The 14,988-nt window shown below is 39.9% G+C and overlaps 1 protein-coding gene across 5 annotated transcripts in view; it reads right to left on the minus strand.

The window, feature by feature from the left end:
• The window catches only part of LOC101169384 (bone morphogenetic protein receptor type-1A), a 42,728-nt gene extending 28,252 nt beyond the window's left edge, over positions 1-14,476 (minus strand). For 2 of the 5 annotated variants that reach the window (XM_011484201.4, XM_004077000.5), the window contains exon 1: positions 14,233-14,476. The gene's annotated coding sequence lies outside the window, so the exon portion shown is untranslated. Of the gene's footprint in view, positions 1-3,643; positions 3,735-14,232 lie in introns of those variants that run through there. The other 3 variants (XM_078931444.1, XM_011484200.4, XM_020709360.2) reach the window with 2 other exon arrangements.
• Between the last annotated feature and the right edge of the window lie 512 nt (positions 14,477-14,988).

A 14,988-nucleotide genomic window follows, 5' to 3' on the forward strand; every position in this document is an offset into this window, starting at 1 on the left:
ATTACAGACTGCATATGAACTCCATCCAGAGGAGCAAAAATCTCCCAAAGCTGAGACTTGGATCAGCTTCTTAGTGAGCTTTGTTGTGAGGTCAGTGTGTTTGTGGCTGCTGGCTGTTTGCGTGGAGATAAGTGGAGCAGCGTGGCCGGCAGCTGGACGAGTCTCCTCCCTCACAGAGGCCTCTTTATTTCAGGGCAAACAGCTAGTCAAAGGAGCCTTTATTTAGTCAAGGAGGCTGCTGTGAGGAGAGCTGAGTTAATGTTAGCACTCAGAGAGGAGGGTACATCTCAAGCTGAGGAAAGACACTGAAGACAGCAGAGAAAGCTGATCACACAGCAAAAACACAACAAAATAAGAGCACAGTTTAAGCCTTGGAAGAAAAATGAACCAAGACAGTTGTTTACAGCTGCAGAGGGTGCCATAAATATGAAACAGAAGCTCAGGCGTCACACCTGCAGGTGACTCCAGGTGAAACCTGCTGCTCAGACAACAACAGCTCCCTTCTGACAAAAAAGCTATAAAAAAACAAAAACAACAGATTTTACTGGAGATTGTGCAACTTCAGGCAAGTAAAGGAAAATAAGAACAAGAGGAAGAAAAAAAGTCAAAACATCTGAAAGAACTGAACTGAATTGAATCAATGTAAAAACAAAAAAAGGAAGAAAAAAAAACAGTCCTTGAAATCTTTACTACACCAATTCCATCATTCTTCCTGTACCTCTCTAGAGGAGGGCTTGAGACGGAAACAGCAAAGTGCAAGTTGGGATTCAAAATGTGACATTGGATATTTATAAAACTTATATTTCAATGTATTTTCTTGTTACTGTACGCAAAAACCTTCAGAAACAGTCAACAGATTCAATTCTCTCCAAACTTTCAATATTCACTGCTTTTGAATCCTGTAGAAAAACATTCAGATTCCTACTCTGCTTTACAATTCATTAAGGTTGTTCCATCTTCAAATGTCAAAGGCAGACGAGGACAGCCGCAGCATGAAGAGGATGCATTTCAAATTGACAAACAAAATGACTTCTGTCAAAATGAGGTGACCAGCAGCATCGTGGTGCGTTTGTGTGTGCAGAGCTCCACCAGCCCAACATAGGGAGCACAAAGAGGTGGAATTATTATAGAAGACACGGGGAGAAAATAGATGTCCGAACACTGGGGCCGTGAGTGGTCACGAGGCTGGAAAAGTCAGCAGCTGCTGCTGGTCAAACGAAAAACACACACACAAAGTATGAACTCAAAGAAACAGCCTAGCTTTCCATCCAACTGTTTTTTGTGAGCTATGAAAATAATGTAGAGGGAGCAGAAAGATCAGTGGTGAACACACAATTCCAATTCCTGAAAATAGGATCTGCGCAGACCTCCAGAAAAATCCACCACGAGTTGATTTCAACAAAAACTGCATTCAACACACTATAATAGGATTCTTGTGTCATCCTTGCAGCCTGATGCCCAGGGCAACCATCGTTCTCATTTGTTCCTCCTGAACATCATCTTGACTAATTTTCTCAAAACCTCTTAGCAGAAATCTGGATTTATTGGCTCCTGATTTGAGTAACTAAAGACTAACTAAACGTCACTTTGATTACTGAGAACTTATCTATGTTCTTATTTTAGTTTCTTCTCAATTGATTTTTGGGTCACTCTGAAGAGAAATTGTGATATTCTTAACCATTTAAGACCAGAGATGTCAGTGGCAAAACAGACGCTCATGACATAACTCTTTGACCATTTATGCAATCAAGGTGAATCGGTTGATTCTGACAGGGAGAAAAGCGGCTTTTCATGTAGGCTTTGCAACACATTACTAACGTTTAGTGTTGTAAGGCTGCTTTTCTCCACTTCAGAATCTACCGGAATTACATTAATTGGATAAATAGCTGAAGAGTTACAGTAGTTGAGAGAATGTAGACACTGGTGCTGAGGCTCCTGTTCAAAAGGCTTAATAAATTCAAACAAACAAATACAATTTAGATGTTGGATATTACTATTGGCCAACATGTGTTTGAAAATATCTGCATGTCATCATGCATCCCAACTATAAAAAATTATGTTTGCAATTCTAATTAAATGTAAACTGTGTGATGTTGACAATACCTCTGTTCAGTGTAGCAAATTTATTACTTCCAAACCAAAAAATTAAATCTCCTGGGACGAAGAGATTATGAAAATTACCACCTTCCACTCATAACTAAAACAAACAAGCAGGCATTTAAGAAATCCTGAAGTGTGTGTGCTTAAGGTATGTGAAGCACGCAGGAAGTTTTGCCAAGGGCACAAAGCAGTTAAATAACTTATGTATTCCATCCATAATGATGCATTTATGCATCTTCAGCCTGGAAATGACTTTGACCTGAAGAGGACTCATCATGGAAGCTGGTGTCTGCATAATTAGAGCTCCAAATAACCTCTATATAGCCTCCTAAAGCCTCCTAAATCCATTTTTACAGAATATCAATCGTTTCTTCTTTTTTTTGGTTTTACTCTTTAAAAGCTGCTGAGACGAACGATCATACAGAAAAGTGATCTTCATTAATTACTCAAGCTCCAGCCACAGACTCAAACCTGAATTTTTTCTGCACACAGAAATGTCTGACAGTTAAACTAAATGCTGTTAAATCATTAAGATTTGTGTTCCTTAAATCAGGGCTCCTAAGAGCAGACAGACACTTTAGTCAGCATATTTTGAGGCAGTGTGTTTAAACCATCACACTGGAAACACCAGCGTTTCTTTTTTCTGAAAGTAAAGAAGAGACCAGCAAAGCTTTGGAGCCATTTTTATGTGAGCAACAGCAACAGTGCTAGAACAAAGCAGGACAAGAAGGTAGACAGGTCCTTTGACAACTTTACATCTTCATGGTGAAGAAATTTTGAAATGATGCTTTACTTTTTCTCTCAAATCAAATCAAATCTAATTATCTAAAATGTAAACATAAAACATCTAAGCTACAGCAGCTCCGTGACAGTCCTAAAGTTCTGCAAGTTTCTAAAAGTTCGGGGGCCTTTCTTAAAGTTCAGCAACTTTTCAGAAGCCTCAAAGTCTTCTTAAAATTCCACAGCCATCCAAAAATGTAATACAGTAGTTTTACCAAGTTCAAGTAAATCTGCCTTCAAGCAAAAAAGGCAGACAGCTGATGTTTACATTCTTTGGCGAAGTATTGGTAAGTTTGAAGACTTGAGTGTGAGAAAAAAGCTGTGAAACCAGTATTAGTGCAACAAAAGATTGCAGTTTGCTGCCACAGAATCTTTGAGCAAAGCGAGACTGAGTGACATCCTGCAGCTCAGGCCAGGTCCAGTCTCATGGCACACCATGAAGTCAGTTCTGTTGAAACAATAAAGATCCCATCCAGAACCACAAACACACCAGTCTACCTTTTAATGAGGATAAAACCATGTTGGCATATCTGAGTTTGTAACAAGCAGCCAGAGATGCCAACAGAAATACTAACCTGAGCAGCTCCTCTCAGCTGTCGTCTTTTCTCTGAATAAACACTTTTTCTGCCAGGGCATCCACGCACACACCTACACTCCCAGCTGTGAATAGTACAGACCACCTACAGCTTCTCAGAAGCAGCCAGCACGAGGAGCTCGGGATCCTGGCAGGAAGAAGAAATCAAGCGCTCAGATTTCCACTCACCGCAGTTAAAGCTGACAACTATCCCAAAACCAACAGAGGATGGAGACGAGCTAGGATGCAGAGGCCATCGAAGCATAACAGCAGCCAGCAAAGTGAACAGAAAGAGCAGAAACGTGGGAGGAAGCCGCTGCCTTCACAGAAGCCAGACACAGTGGGAAATTTCAGCAGCCGGGTTTGTGTGCAGGGATGTTTTGTCACAGCCGCAGCCTGCAGGACAGCCAAGAACACAAAACCACCCACTGCTCCTGCATTTGGAGCAGACGCCCGTCCCGTGCTGCCTCCTGTCAGACAGACGCCTGGCTGTTCCACCGACAGAAACACTGTTCTACTATGCAGAGGCAGAAGCATGACGACAAAAACTTTCCACACACTCCATAATGTTTTTTGTTTATAAAAAGCCACCTCCAAACGTCCTCTGTGATTGGTCAGCTGTCGGTTTACTGTAGAGGCATCTTAAAACCAGACAGAGCACCATTTTCTTCTTTCAACCCGCCAAACACAGATAACAGATCACAGCTCTTAATCTATGTTGATCCAAACAAAGTGACTCCACCAACACACCTCGAGAACCAAACAGATCCTCTCACCTGGATATACACCAGTATGGATTTTTTTCTTCAAAAATAAGGACAATAAACCAGTGCTCCTCTCTTTTAAAGCAAAACAAAAATAATAGAAGATAAGACAAAGCTGACCTGACAACACTCTGAAGGGAGAAAAAAAAACTTCAGAAAAATATGGATACACTGATTTACTTGTTAAAACCCAGCTCTACACTGACACAGAAAGACCTCTTTCCACAGCTTTTAATATGCAAGTCTTATTTGTTTCCAAATGTAATAAAAATGTTCCTCCTAAAACAACTAACCTTATGGATGTACTACAATGAAAATCGTATTTCTAATGAACTCCTGCCGCTCTGCAGAAACTATGTCTTGATTTTGGCTATAATGTCTTAAATTATAATTTTAAACTCCACATTTTGATGATGTGCACAACATTAAACTAGAACAGAACCATTTTTACTTTTGAGTGCCAATAAAAATCTTGCATATTATTAAACAAAACATCACTTAAACAAAAAAAATGTTATTTGTAAATTATGGTGGAAAATAAGTATTTTACAATAATAATACTAATGGATTGGATTTATCTGTGCTTTTCCAGACGCTCAAAGCACTTACAATTCATCTCCATGATTTGGTCAATAACAAAAGTTCAACTCAATACTTTGTTATGTACCAGGGGCCTCAAACTCAATTTACCTTGGGGCCACTGAAGGCAGGGTCTAGCTGAGGCTGGGCTGGAACTTCAGCGCGCACACACACGCGAACAACTTATGAGTGTCTAAGAGCCAATGCCAGTTTGAATCAGAAATGAAAAAAAAAAATGAAAAAAAAATCAAATCTTCTCAGACTTTTTACTATATTTTATAACATAGGATAAGATGAACAAGGACCCTGGTGTAAACAAGTTGTGTATAACTTCCTCAGGTGCATCCCTTCATTGGTAGTAGATTTGTAAGGAACATGTACTATACTATTAACTATACTCTATTATCAACTGTTTTTTGTACAAAATGTGCTTCTAAAACTCTATCAAATAAAACAACGGTATTTAATACATACTGTTGTTTGGCAATGACAGCAGTTAAACATTTTCTGTAAGTCTTCACAAGGTCTTCAAAAACTTTTCATGGGATTTTGGTCCATTCCTCCATGCAGATCTCCTCTATAGCAATGATGTCTTGGGGCTGTCGCTGGGCAAAACTGACTTTTAACTCCCTCCAAATACTTTTTATGGGCTTGAGATGTGGAGACTGGCTAGGCCACTCCAGGACTTTGAAATGCTTCTCACGAAGCCACTCCTTTGTTACCCGGACAATGTGTTTGGATTGTTGTCATGCTCAAAGACCTAACCACGTTTCATCTTCAATGCCCTTGCTGATGGACGGTTTTCACTCAAAATCTGATAATATATGGCACGATTCATTCTTTCCTTTACACAGATCAGTCGTCCTGGTCCCTTTGCTAAAAAACAGCCTGAAAGCATGTTTCCAACCCCATGCTTTACATTATGGTTTGGTGTTCTTTGGATGCAACTCAGTGTGTTACTGATGGTAGCCTTTGTTACTTCGGTCCCAGCTCTCTGCAGGTCTCTACACTAGGTCTACCTACGTGGTTTCTTGGATTTTTGCTTACCGTTCTTGTGATCATTTTGACCCCACGGAGTAATATCTGGGGGGAAGCCCCAGATGGAGGGAGATTATCAGGGGTCTTGTACGTCTTCCATTTCCTAATAATTGCTACCACAGAGGATTTTTTCTTTTATCAAATATTTTTCTTCAGAACATCAAAAAGAAAAGATGCTACACATGTTTTGTTTTAAAATGTATTACACAAAAAAGAACATGAGTAAATCTCTAGAGCCAAGGGTCAAAGGCTGAACATAAACATCAAGTTACTGGTAGAGGCAAGCGGTCCTATATTATAAACAAATCTGTATTAATATCACTGCATTAACTCAAACACTTCCAGGAGTCAATTGCACCTTCCATTCATCAAGACCTTTATCAGAGTTCGCAGTCAAAACTGAAAGATGCCTTTTCCAATCCATGTAACCAAAGGCTCCTGTGAGGCCTATCAGACTGGCTTATCCAGGAGAAGATGACAAGACCTCAGTAGGTCGGGATGAGGGAGTCAGGGGTCAGCATTAAGGTCGAGGGTCAAAGTCACTTCAGAAGGATTTCTGCTCTTATCAGCCTGAATTACTGATAAAGGACAAGTAAATCCCACCAAGGAATGAAAGACATCTGTATAACTGCCACGTTGACATAGGTTACAAACATCTAACATAACAGGGCTCCATCTGATTGGTCAACAATGTGAAGGCGTCCATCCGATTGGTCAAATGCATTAAGGGATTTATTTGATTCGTTAAATGGTTCAAGCTGCCATTAGATTGTTTTAACACATTTAAGGTTTATGATTTATTGCGATATTTGCCGTTAGAAGCACCATGAAAACTTCTGAACTAGTGTTACCTACTACACTGCAGTGCTCTCTTCAAAACATCTGAAACAGACTAGAGCAGATTTAAGTTTGATATGGTCTATTTTCAGTCATTGAAAAGTGTAGAAATAAGTGATGTCACCAGAATGCACCAAATTGCACCATATTAAAAGTTTCCGGGGGGGCATGCCCCCGGACCCTCCTAAAGTTGCAAGCACCTGCGGAGCGGCGGGTCCCGCTATGCGCGGTGTCGGGCCAGTAAGTTTCAGGCAGGGCCAGTAAGTTTCAAAAACTACTGGCCCTGTGGGCCAGTGCAAATTTCTGGGCTATGTCAACCCCTGAGGTGTGACTGTTTTTTTAAACTTTTCAATGGTTGTGATTAAAAATTTGATGAAAATGAAAACTGTTGTGTGCCTTTGCTGTGAATTTTCTTGATCTGGTTCTCATTCATTCATTAATCTTCTTAACTGTTTATTCAACTTTCGGGGTCACGGGGTTGCTGGAGCCTATCCCGGCCACTTGGGCGTAGGCAAGGGATGCCCTGGACTGGTCGCCAGTCTGTCGCAGGGTAGAATATCCTCAATCACACATCCATTCACTTTCACACTCACACCTATGGTCAATTTAGAGTTGCCAATCAAACTATGTAGCATGTTTTTGGACGGTGGGAAGAAGCTGGAGATCCTGGAGAAAACCCACGCATGCACGGGGAGAACATGCAAACTCCACACAGAAAGGTCCCCCGTTGTGTTTTTCATGTCCCCCAGCCGGGACTTGAACCGGGGCCTTCTTGCTGTGAGGCACCGCCACCGTGCAGCTCTGGTTCTCTCCTCTGGTTAATCTGCAATATTATTTAATTTTTATTTATTTTAAACTGTTTTCATCATATCATCCCACTCTGTTAAGTTCCATCTATTTTATCTGTTTTTGCTTTTTTGTTCTTATTTTCCTGTTCTTACTTTCCAGTGGACTACAGGTGGAAATTAGCAATTTTGCTATAACCTGGCACATCACATCTTTTCACATTTCATGTGATCAATGTTCTTTTGTGCTTTGTCTCTCTTTTTAAAGAAATAAACTCTTAAAACAAGACGGATGCTGACCGAGAAGAGGCTCCCTTAAAGCTGGAATTCCTTTTCCAATTCCTCAACAATCCCCAAGAGTGAGCGGGAGGCCGGAAACATAATCTACTTCAGTTTGAACTGAGCTTTGGCATAAAAACTGCTGCGTTGAGGCGATCTGAATTATTTACTAGGGTGGGCTGGGAAGCTTCAGAGCGGAGATCAATACAAGTGAAGGACAACTAGAGTCTCCAGAGATGGAGATCATGGAGGCTGGGTCGACCTTCAGGTGGCACATAACAAAAGGAGAAGCAGTAGAGAGAAGCTTCTGCATTGTTAAAACTTGAAGCACTAAACACATGAAGTAGGCAAGAAGAGAATAATGGCAGAAGTTTTTAGTTTGAAAACAATAATCTTCCATTTGAAAAAAACAAGAAATTCCTGCAGAAAATGTCAGATCACTTACGAATATTAAACCATAACTGGATTTAAAAAGAAAAAGAAAAAAAATCAAAGCTACTCCAAACTTTGTTGGACAAACTTTTCAGTTCGTTATGAAGAATATTTGATTGTATCCGAGTTGGTAGACAAGCAAACTTTCAATAATTATAATAATAATACTTTTTTAAATGACAAAAACCAACAGATCAAATCTGTAAGATGAGAAAGCATCCGCTGGTCTAAGTCCTGTCTTCAGAACACAAAATACCTCTGCAGGAATGAGTGAGCAGCCAAGGGGGAGGAGGTAAAGAATCAGTCCTCTGTGCGTTTCATTTACTGCCTTTATTTATCTGCTGTAGTGCAGCAGGAGCTGGGGAGGAGAGGGGTGGATTGCATGTTTTCCTCTCCAGCTCAGCCACTCTGTCTCCAGGTCGCTGGGGTAAGGAGAAGAGGAGGAAGGGAGGGAGGTGAGGCGGAAAGACAAGAGTGCTGGAGATGTGAAACCTGATCCCACTCCCTCCTTCCTCTACTCCTCCTCCTCCTCCGCTGCCACCTCACCAGAGAGCCTCAGCGACTCTTGGAGTAATCTGATCCCGTTTCTCCAGACTGGAAATGCTCTCTAACGGAGGGAGAGGTGGAGGAGGGAAGGAAAATGAAGAAAAGGAGGGAAAAGAAAGATAGAAATAGAGCAGTGGAAGAGGAGAGATCCCCAGGCTCAAACTGGCAACAATCCCAGCAGAGAAAAACTTGTGACAAAGCAGATGGAGTGAAGGAGAAGAAAACACTATAAAGCCTCAATAATCACTTTACGGCAGAAAAACAGAGACAAGAGAAAACGTTGAATGAGAGAATGAAAGAAAACATGACAAACACAGGAGTCTGATCAGCAATATGGATCAAATTAAGAAACAACCAAACTAATTCACAAATAGAACAAGACACTGAAATCTTATTAAGAGATGGGCTTCATTTTCCTTTTTATTTTCCATTGAGAAGGTAAATCAGTAAAACAGTGAGTATGTCTGTGATTTACGATTCAGTACAATTGCTTAAAAGAAGATACATTGTTCCCCCATGTATTCACGTTTCACTGCTCGCAGATTTTTTTTTTCCATTCGTGTGACTTCTCCGGTTCTTCACAATACAAAAACTCAGCTCACGGCGCTCGTATGAGACGTTTGCGTCCGAAGGAGGTGCTGCGGGGGAGGAGGGGGGCAGAGGAAGTGCATGCCGGCCCGACGGCGTCTTTGCCGGCTGCTAAGCAATATTTAACAGCTGTTGCCATCGGTTCCTGAATAGCTACCAACTGAAGTTTGTGCCCCTGCATGGAGAAATGGCATCAGCTGACTCAGAACCAGACGAAAAACAATCCTGAAACGCTGAGGAAGATAATCGCATCATCTGGAGCAGGTCTTTGATACGAATGAAACCAGACTCTTCTGGAAGAAGACAACCCTTTTGCACCTAAATGATGAAGGAGGAAGCATGGGCTCTTGGTTTTAAGGCACAGAGAGAGAGAGTGACACTCCTAATGTGCGTTATACTGTAAAGTTTGTTATGGTACAATCAAATATCATCAGAAAAGTATTTTTTTGCCAGAACAAACACAACAAAATCCCCTTAAGGAAAATTGTATACGTACATTTCATGCTCCAACCTGTTATCCAGGAGCCTCAGCAACTCCTATGCTACTACATTCACACCAGCCTCCGCAATGTGCTTTCAAGCAGCAAATTTCAACAAAAAGTCTAAATATGCGTTTTGGGCTTCCACATTAAAAACTACGCACATTTTAAATACTGTTTTCGGACTTGGATGCGTTGAATGTTAAACAAGTTAAACTTTGACCAACCAGGGACTCGGATTTGGTAGTGACATACGGTCAGCGTCCTTTTGCATTCATGGAACTGCCAACCATTTGAAAAGTGATCATGAAGGAGAAATTACTATTAATTACTGCTTGTACCCAGACAGAATTATATAACACCAAGTCAGTCATATATCAGAATAGAGATGTGAAAGAAAGAGCCTGGAGCAAGATTTGCACCGCATCGACATTTCGCACCAAGGCTTTTCCAATTGTGTGTAAACGCGCTATAGCGACAATTCAATGTAAACACTGAATGCTGTACATAGCATTACTCAGATCCTGCTGGACAGTCGATAAATTTAAGAAGTTGGCACAAATCATTTGCATGTAGATTCTGATGAGGTGTTCAGCTAAGCACAGCACTGCCATCCCTCTCTAGAGTTTTCTGCAAACTGTAAAGCAGGTAAAACTGCATTTCCGCTGATCCTGGAGCCTGAGCTCAGCACTGAGGTGCCTCCTCCGGTACAGAGGTCAGGGTGTCGTTTTATTAGAGCAGATCTGCACACACAGAGCAGACTGAGCGACACCAAGAACTAATCACCGAAGGAGACTATCAGCAGCTCGGCTCCGATGGTCCCTGCAGATGCTGTCCTGGCCAAGCACCTGCAGATATCCACAGAGATAATTGGACCTCCACCGAGCTTCACCCTTCTATGAGTTACTGATAGAAAATAAGGAAGCATCATCCAGTATGACGTAGCAGTCATGTTTGAAGTTGATCTGCTCAAACTTACATTTTTGTTGTTATTCTATTTTTTTCCGATTGGAATCTGCAGTTTTGTGCATTGAGCTTCTTCTGTTGGTTTCCACCACAGAGGCTCTCCTCGTTACTTATGTAACTGTAATCAGCAGGCGAGCTGTGGAATGTACAGCTGCTTGGATTACACTACATTTCAACCCCCCCCCCCCCCCCCCCCCCAGTCCTCCACATGCCTCCTCTGCCCCTGTTTATCAGGGTGTGGTGAACCTGGGTTAACCATCTGTGAAGACAGGTTAAAAAGTAAATTCTATAGATACAAGATCATTTTTAAGAAAAGAAAAAATCAATGGACTAATATTTTAAATTTCAAAGATGAACTGAACTGTAACATTTTCTGTTTCGTCAGAGTTTAAGCAAATACACTCCGCCTCCCACACACGCACGCACGCACACTCTTCTGCAGAAAATCCGATACATAAAAATGTCCAAGGTTTTGCAATACTCATGACAGTCAAAATCATAGATTAAAAAAGGAAAGAAATATAAAAACTCAACTGAGGAAAGCAGCAGACGCTGTGCTGTTCATCACCACATCTGTTATAATCCGGGTTTTAACAGAAACCTAAATTTTCAAAGTTATAAACTCTCTACAAACATTTGCAAAGACTCTTAGTTTGTCTAACAGACAATAAAGTTATGTTGCTTTTTAGAAACACAACAAAGATAAAAGAAAATGTGAAAACAACAATTTATTGTTTTGATTAAGTTATAATCCTGTATAAAGTCCTAAAATTTGAGGCTTTACATTTAACATCAACTTTCAGCCCTTAAAGTGAAACAACAAAAATCATATTTTATGACAATATGAAATCCAAACAAATATTTATATTTCAACTCAGAATCTCAGATTGATGTGTTAACGTAACTAGGGTATGTCAACACATACACTCAGCGATTTATCTGCAAAAAAAAAGTTGGCTCTTGTTTTAAAAAAACAAAAATGTTTGAATCAGCACCATTCATTCAACAAACAGTTAAGACCTGCAGTTTCAGTGAAACGGCTATAATCCAACATCACACATGAAGGACTCAATGGCAAAAATAAAAAAAGACTTGTACTTAACAACAATTCCAAGATTCTGACAGAAACACACTAATCTTAGCAAAAAACATAGATACAGGCATGACATCTGCCTATGATGCTGAACAAACGTAGACCCAAAAACTACAAAAAAGCTGGACCAAGCTCAACCCCCTGTAAGACACCACAACAAAATAATCATATTCTATCTGACTACGGAAAAAGTGGCCAACGACAATAGAGAGTAAAAACAAAACAAAAAAAACCTGCCAGATTTATAAAACACCCACTGCTCTTTTGGGAAGTAGTGTGTCTCTGTCATGATGTCACTAATCTATCTTTTACAATCACATTTAAAGGATTCTGTCTCTTAAAAGCTTTAAAATGTGATTAAAACAGCCATTTTCAATTTGTTTTACACAACCATATTAAAGTGTCTTCTTCAAGTAATAATTAGTCAAGTAAGAATTGTTATTTATTTGTATTATCACTTTATAGATTATAATCATAGAATGTTCTGAAGACCCACTCTGATAAAAATAATGTTTTTGGTGTTTTTAACATGTTCTTGTGGCATTTTTCTCATGACGGAGGACATAAATAGATCCAAGTACTTAATTTCCCTGGTCTGAGCTCGTATGTGGCTCAAAACTGAACATCTGGATGATTCCAATATTGCTCCTCATTTTTGTTGCACAAGTTTAAGGGAGATTGTGTAAACAGATGAATGACGGGAAGCACAGACAAGCTTACTAGTCTGCACCAAAAGCCGATGAAGTACTGCCGCTCAGCAGAAACTATGTCCTAAAAAACAACAAAGGTTGTTTTTTGATTGGCTTAAAACGGCATATTTATAATTAAAAGACCACTAGGAACACTTTTACAATAGAGTCAATGATGATTGGACTTTTAAAAAAAACTGAACTGAAGGAGCATACGTCAAGCTTTTAGGACAGAAACTGCTCTGATCTAAGAACCAACTAGTTTCAGTTAAAAAAGAAAGCTAATCGTGGTTCAGTTGGGTTAGGATTTTACTCCAACACAAAACTAATTGCTCAAAACTGCACATTATTTCACTGATTAGGCAATCAGTTTGATAGGATGAAATAATCAAACATATTAAAGACCATCACATAAAATAAAGATGACTTTAAATGGAAAATAAACAGGTCTGAACCAAGAACAGCCCCTGAGGACAAGAGGGAGCCGTTCTGTCTGAAACCCTAAACCACAGAAATCAATCAACTTAAAATCAATTTTAAAAGGTATAGGCCAGATTTGTCTGGAGATTAAAAAAACCTGAACAATCCAGGTATTAAGAAGGCAACAAACATAACGACCAAAACATGTTGACAATAAGAAAAAAAAAAAAAGTTTTACTTCAACAATACTGGTCCCAAGTATGGCAAAAAAGAAAGCCCCGAGTGGAATACATTCGAGGTTTTTCCAAAAATGTCAACAAACTCAACGAAGGCTTAACCAGGAAAGTTTGCGAATTTTCGCTAAACTGAATGTGGGGTTTTGGAGTTTGGAGAAACATTGCACTAACACCAAAACATAATTAAAAAAAAAAAAAACAATCAGAGTTTGTGTTCCGGGGCTGATGCTGGAGGCTAAATATGTTTGGCAGTCTCCGACACAAACACACAACAAGCTACAAAACGAGCGCGCCACAGGTGGCTCCGGGTAGCGCGTGCACGAGAAGCAATAATTTCAGGTAAACAGAGAAAACCAGCAGAAACTAGACCTTCTCTCTGCGTGTTATAGCCCCACATGCTAACGAGAAACTTAGCTCAACTTTCTCTAACTTTCACACATAGTTGACTACAGACAAACGAACTCACGGACAAACGGGCAAAATTGATCAAAATTATCGGTAACACGTTTTTTCTAACCGTAAAAACTGTTTTATTACAAATAAGTGATATTTGCGGAGTTAGCTAACCGAGGAATGCGGCTAACAAGCGACATCTCGGTGAACAAACTGCGGCAAAGATGATCCAGATAAACTCTCCCGCAGATTTTATTCACTTATCTGGGATCAACAATGCCTGCTTACATACTGATGGGCTTCATCATAGCCTCTTTTCTGCAAAACATTTAATAATCTCGCCGAAGCTCAACAACTGGGAACTTTTTCGACAGCGTTGCCAACAGGATACGACTATTTCCTGGCGCCAAACCACTCACGAAATCTGTTCATTTTATTTGAATTTTTTTTTTCAGTATCACAAACAACTGACAATATATCCCAATGCCGAACTTATAATCTAATAACTACTTCATAAAATAATGTATAAATACCAAGTTTACATTTATTTTCTTCCAGGCTCTATTCGCTATGTGATTCAGCACATAGACGGAGCTGAAAAGTCCAACTACAGGGAGTGAAGTTCGGGGTTTTGTTGGATCTTATCCGCCTTACCTTATCCTCCTGGGTGCCTTATTTACTCCTTGGGACGCATCTCGTTTTCCAGCACAAATCTGTTGTTTAAATCCTAACTCTGAATAGTATTCCGGGATACAGATACGTATTTTCCAGCGGTTTTGCCGTTCTCTCCATGCGCCTCAGTACTCGCTCCTTCTGCGGTTTTCTCTGTTTGACGGCGAGGACAGTGAATCCCAAACCTGTTCGAAGATCGTCTGTGAGCAACGAGACTACTCACTCTAACGTCAAATGAGACAGTCAAACTTCCGGATGAGCCTTTCCAGTTACCTGACTTTTTAATTAGTAAATAATTTAATACAGATTTACATCTGAATAAATCTCTATTATTGATGTTTTTTATCATAAATCTATACTGCCAACATACAGTAAGCGTTTCTTTTTGTGCGCCACATTTATATTCAATTCTATAGTTTACGTTGTTTCATTGCGTTTCCCATGGATGCAGTTCATGTGACTTTTTTGTCTATTAGAAATTTGAGGATAATAACTATTTATAACATCCTGTATTTAAATTACCACACGCTAAAATCATGTTTGAATGTATCTATTCTTTGTGCCTTCTTCTTTTAAAAACTGAAAAAGGTAATAAAGTCTCCGTCTAACCTCCCGGTTGAGTTGATATTACTGTCAGAGTGAGAACTCTTGCCTAATTTCTTTCATCTGTTTTTGCAATCACTACTCTGTCCTGGCTTTTACTTTGAAATTCTGACTTAAGCTTAGTCTGCCTCCATC

Source organism: Oryzias latipes, chromosome 15 (genome assembly GCF_053564925.1).
Source record: "Oryzias latipes strain Hd-rR chromosome 15, Olatipes_Hd-rR_3.1".
Lineage (NCBI taxonomy): Eukaryota > Metazoa > Chordata > Actinopteri > Beloniformes > Adrianichthyidae > Oryzias > Oryzias latipes.